The following is a 5,207-nucleotide window of genomic DNA, read 5'->3' on the forward strand; positions in this document are numbered from 1 at the left end:
TATTGGTGTCGACCATCAGCAGAGGAAGCAAGCTTTTTTCGGAGGCCAAGGTGATGAAGCAGAGTCCTTATTTTCACTGTTTGATTTTCATCATGGGGCTGAGGGGGGCTGGGACATGTATAACAGGGTCCTGGACTGGGGAGCTGTCTATTAGATGGGAGGCTGTGAGATATCACGTATACCACTGGACAGGTGTTAGAACCCAGTGCTTGGGTCAGACCAACCTGGCAGAACCATCCCGCCACCTGAAGTAATGCGTACTTCTGTATTGAGATTTTAATAGCTTGGTCCGCATCACCTTTGGCTTTTCCTCATCGAGCTCATATTTTTGCAAGAAGCATCTCTCATCAAGCATTTGGCTCTGAGCGGTCTCTATTAGACTTTTGGTGCCTGTCTTCATTAGATTTTGTGACCATCAAGTCATATTTGGCATCTGTCTGCACTCAGCTCTCCTGTAACTACTATGCAGTTTTGGTTTAAGACTTTATAGTGGAATGTTATCTAGTAGTAGCATTCTGTCTGCAAGTAGCTTCTGGCAGCCCAATCTACTGTCCCGTATATGTCAGTGTTCTCATTTGAGCATGCTGTCTACTGAGGGGTTCTCCATGCTGTAGCTCACAGAGTTATTTATCCATAAAGGAAGAGTCTGTCTTACACCAGCCACGGTCATTTGCTATCCGTACTTCTTTAGCCATTTGGCCAATAGGTCTTTATTTATATTTGAGTCATCTGGCAGTAACTGTAATTTTTGTATGTCAGTGGGTGGTTTGAGTTATTCTTGCAGTTAAGTAACGGGTCTAGGATAAGCAGGATAGTCAAGTGAGGCATGCGTTATTTGCTTTGTTGCTTTGATTTTTGCAGGTGACGCACATAGCGTCCGAGGAGCAAAGCGGCACCTCGACAAGTGGTCTGAGAAGGTGAGGCGAGCGTCAGCCCAGTCGGTGTCCGAGAGGAAAGTATCCTGCGGCAGCTCCATGAAGCTTTTGTCTTTGGTTTTGTAGGTGCCGTGCAGGCCACCTTTGGAACTGGATGAGCATTTGAGGTGAGCTGGGCAGTAGAGAGGAGGAGCACAGGACCGGTGATTTCGCACAAGTGCGATGGTAATTTTGTCTCTTGGTATCTTAGGTGCCACAAATAACAGCGGCCGCAGCCTCGGACTCTGCCATCAACGTGGAGCAGGTGAGCGGAACAACACGGCGCTTCTGAGGATGAGGTTGTTGTGGAAGAGGTTGGCGTCTACTGTCATGATGCTTACTGCTGGTGTTGCGGGTATTTCTTTTCTGCAGATGATGAAGAGGAACCTGGTAACTGCAGGAAAGTATCAGCCAGATGAGTTGTTTTTTGTCAAGGATAGATTCAGACCTCCCAGTTCTCTGAAAGCTAAGTTGAGGGACTGGCACTGGCGAGGGGGCAGGGGCCAAGGTTGGCAATTGCAGGAATGGGGATTTACATTTCCTGTAGGGCAAAGGGCTGTCCAGGAACAGTCTCCTTTGGGCGGGTAAAGGGAGCGGGTTACTCTTCAGCATGACACCAGCATGTGCCGGGCAGGGCAGTTCTAGCCTGTTGTGTAGTTTGTGTGGTCTGTCTTCTGTGTCTTAGATCGTCCTCAGGTCTCGAGCGCTATTCCTAGGGCCTCGAATGCCTGTACTTACTGCCGTAGCGCCGATCGGGTGCTTGTTTTCTTGCGTTCCTAGCTTAAAGCGTGGATCGCTCTCGCATCCTGGATTTTTCCAGATGGTCATCTTTTGCAGTGTTCTTCCTGGCTGTGTGAGCACCTCTACTGTATAGTTGTCCATTTTTGCTGACTGGGATCATTTCCCTCCATCCTTACCTTTCTTGGGTCTCGAAGCCAGGCTTATTGTGTGTACGTCTTCTCAGTTTTGAGAGTAACTTCTTGTCATGGGTCACGACGTTCTACTCTTTCTCTGGGGTTGCCGTAGAGCCTCCTCACGTCACCGTGAGATGGGTAGTCTTGCCTGACAACATCTTCCGTCTGGGTGTCATTCTTCTCGCCGAGAGTTTTCTCTTACCTTTGAGGTGTGTTGTTTGTAACGTTCCGTGTAGTGTCGGTCTGTGTGTGTGTGCGTTTGGCTTGGAGCCGCCCTGCCCGTGGGTGTAGAGTCAGGGGTAGTTAGAACAGCGATAAGAGTCTACGGTTAATATGTTGATATGCCTAGACTATCGAGGCAAAGGTTGTGCAGTCATCTTGACTGAGTAGCTGTCAGCAGCAGGTGAGGAAAGCAATTTCTGTAGTGTTTTGCAGGTGCAGAGGGGATGACTGGAGCTGTGTGGGAGAGTGAGCTATAGTGGTAGTTGAGCAGATGGAACCTCCAAGGTGTTAAGGCTTGTATGCATAGGGCTTAATGTTTGATTTATATCTTTCGTTTAATGGCAGGCTGTAGTTTGATTCTAGATGGTATTCCTAACAGGAAACAAGTCCTCTGGAATTGTTAAGCTATCACTGTGCATCCGGGTTACTTGTTTGATGATATTGGTTTTGCAGATGCAGAGGGACAAGCTGCACACCCAAGGGTGATGGAAGAGCGGAGCGCTGTAACGAGGTGGGTTGGCGTGTGGTTTTAGGAGGAAGATGTGACTGGTGGCTATATGACCACGTTACAGTAAAGTTTTTTTTTAATTGGAAGGTGCGAAGCGAGGAGCAACATGGGATATAGGCACCGGAGCTTACTTGGGCAAGGTGAGCAGCGGTTGGTGAGCTGAAGTAGCAGTTATTCTTCAGGTGTTCTATTCCTGATGTAATTATAAGCAATCTGTGTTGTTTGCGTCTCGCATGCGGTGCAGAAACCTCAGGGTGGCAACCCAAGCTGACAGAGGCTGGATGGGCGAGCTGTCCAGGTAAAGGAGCGGAAGACACAGAGATCGGCATGGGCTGCGGTTTCCAGCAGTATCTCGGCATGTGCCTTCTAGCTTGTGTTTTTGCAGGCGCTGCACATGGGCTCGGAGGGGTGACACCGTGTGCTGACGAGCGGTCCAAGAAGGCGAGGCGGTTGTGGGCCGGGCTGGCGTCTAATAGCAAAGTATTATATGGCAAGTCAGCAAAGTGTTTCTCTCTGGTTTTGCAGGTTCTGTGGGGGCTGCCTTTGGAATTGGCTGAGCGTTTGAGGTGAGCTGGGTAATAGAGAGGAGGAGCATGGGGCTGGTGATTTCTGGCAAGTGCAACGGTAATTTTGTGTCTTTTGGTACCCTAGGCATCATAAGCGACTACAGCCGCATCGTCTGACTCTGGAATCAGCACAGAGCAGGTGAGTGGAATGCCACACGCATCTGAGGTGGCGGCTGTTGTGGGAAGGTTGATGTTGGCCGACGTGATGCTGACTGACGGCACTGTTGTGCATGCATTGATTTTTGTTTGTTTGGTTTTTTTTTTTCAGATACTGAAGAGGAACCTGGTGACTGCAGGATTAATCCAGTGGGATGATTGTGGTTTTCCTTGTTGAGGACGGATCGATACTCCTGGCCGTCTGAAAGCTAAGTTGGGCCACTGGCGCTGGGTGAGGGAGGGGACTGGGTTGGCAATTGCATGAAGGGGTTTTAAGGACATTGTAGGGCAGAGAGCTGTCCAGGAACAGTCTGCTTCAGGCAGTTAAAGGGAGACGGCTACTCTTCAGCATGACACTAGCGTGGGCCAGGCAGGGCAGTTCCAGCCTGTGTCTGTTGTTGTGTAGTTTGTGTGGTCTGTCTTCTGCGCCTTAGGCCTTCTTCGGGTCTTGGTGTCCATGTTACTCTTTGCGCTCGAGGAGCACGGCACGTGCCTGGGCACCATCCTGAGCGTCTCGAACGCCTGTACTCATCAGCATAGTGACAATCAGGTGCCTGTTTTCTTGCATTACTAGCTTAAAGCGCGGATTCGTCTCCCATCTGGGAAGTTTCCCGATGGTCCTCTTCTGTGGCATCCTACCCAGCTGCTTGAGCGGCTCTGCTCTCTAGCCATCCACTTTTTTTGCGAACTGGGATTTCTTCCCCGCATCCTTACGCTCTTAGGTCTTGAGGCCAGGCTTCTTGCATGTACATCTTATCAGTTTTGAGAGCAACTTTTTGTCACGGGCCACGACGTTATACTCTTTCTCTGGGGTTGCCATAGAGCCTCCTCACATCACCGTCATGGTCCTGCGGGTCGTCTCGCCTGATGGCGTCTTCTGTCCGGGTGTTGTCATTCTTGCCAAGAGTTTTCTCTCGCCTTTGAGGCATGTTGTCTGTAGCATTCCGTGTGCTGTCGGTCTGTGCGTGTGTGCGTTTGGCTTGGAGCCGCCCTGCCCGTGGGTGTAGAGTCAGGGGTAGGTGGAATAGCGACAAGAGTCTATGGCTAATATGTAGATATGCCTAGACTGTTGAGGCCAAGGTTGTGCAGTCATCTCAGATCAAGTAGCCATCGGCAGGCTGCTTGGTCAGCTTTTTCAATAGCTTTTATGGGGATGAGCAGGGTTGTGTCGGAGGGGCTGTTCAGGGGTAGTGAAACAGATTGAATCTCAAAGGTGTTGTATGTGTGGGGCTTCAACGTTGTCGGTTGGGTTTGTTTTTTTTTTTAACAGCAGGATGTATGTTTGTTTGGATTCTAGATGGTGTTCTTAACAGGAAACAGGTCCTCTGGAATTGTTAAGCTATTGCTCTGCAACCCTGTGACTTGTTCGATCATTATGTTTTTGGCAGATGCAGAGGGACGAGCTGCGCACCACAGGGCGACAGAGGAGAGCGGAGCAGAGTGCTGTAACTAGATGGGTTGGTGTGTGGTATTAGAGGGAAGATGTGACTGGTGGCTATATGATTACATTACAGTGGTTTTTTTTTTTTTTAATTTGAAGGGACAAAGTGAAAAGCAATGTGGGATATAGGCACCGGAGCTGACTTGGGTAAGGCGAGCGGGTGAGTGGTGATTGGTGGGCTGAATTAGCGGTTATTTTTCAGGTGTTGTATTGCTGGTGAAGTTATAAGCAATGCATGTTGTTTGGGTCTACAGGTGGTGCACAAACATCAATGTGGCAACCAAAGCTGACAGAGGCCAGGTGGGAGGGCTGTCAAGGTAAAGGAGTGTGAGACACGAATTGGTGTGGGCAGGCTGCAGTTTCGGGCAGTATCTCAGCATGTGCCTTTTTGCTTGGGTTTCTGCAGGTGCTGCATGCAGACTTGGAGGGGTGCTGCTGCTGTGTGCTGACAAGGGGCCTGAGAAGGTGAGGCAATTGTGGGCCGGG

The 5,207-nt window shown here is 49.8% G+C and overlaps 2 long non-coding RNA genes across 3 annotated transcripts; both read left to right on the forward strand.

Moving 5' to 3' along the window:
• On the forward strand, positions 1-1,166 carry LOC142076900 (uncharacterized). 2 transcript variants are annotated; one of them, XR_012671410.1, is made up of 4 exons: positions 1-63; positions 862-917; positions 1,002-1,042; positions 1,126-1,166. It is a non-coding gene; the product is annotated as an uncharacterized LOC142076900 (long non-coding RNA). The 2 variants fall into 2 exon arrangements; XR_012671409.1 differs by lacking the exon at positions 1-63 and having other exon boundaries at positions 772-917.
• A 1,334-nt stretch (positions 1,167-2,500) lies between these two features.
• LOC142076901 (uncharacterized) lies at positions 2,501-3,125 on the forward strand. The gene is made up of 3 exons (XR_012671411.1): positions 2,501-2,561; positions 2,646-2,698; positions 3,084-3,125. It is a non-coding gene; the product is annotated as an uncharacterized LOC142076901 (long non-coding RNA).
• Positions 3,126-5,207: the final 2,082 nt, after the last annotated feature.

This window comes from Calonectris borealis, unplaced genomic scaffold (genome assembly GCF_964195595.1).
Source record: "Calonectris borealis unplaced genomic scaffold, bCalBor7.hap1.2 HAP1_SCAFFOLD_119, whole genome shotgun sequence".
Lineage (NCBI taxonomy): Eukaryota > Metazoa > Chordata > Aves > Procellariiformes > Procellariidae > Calonectris > Calonectris borealis.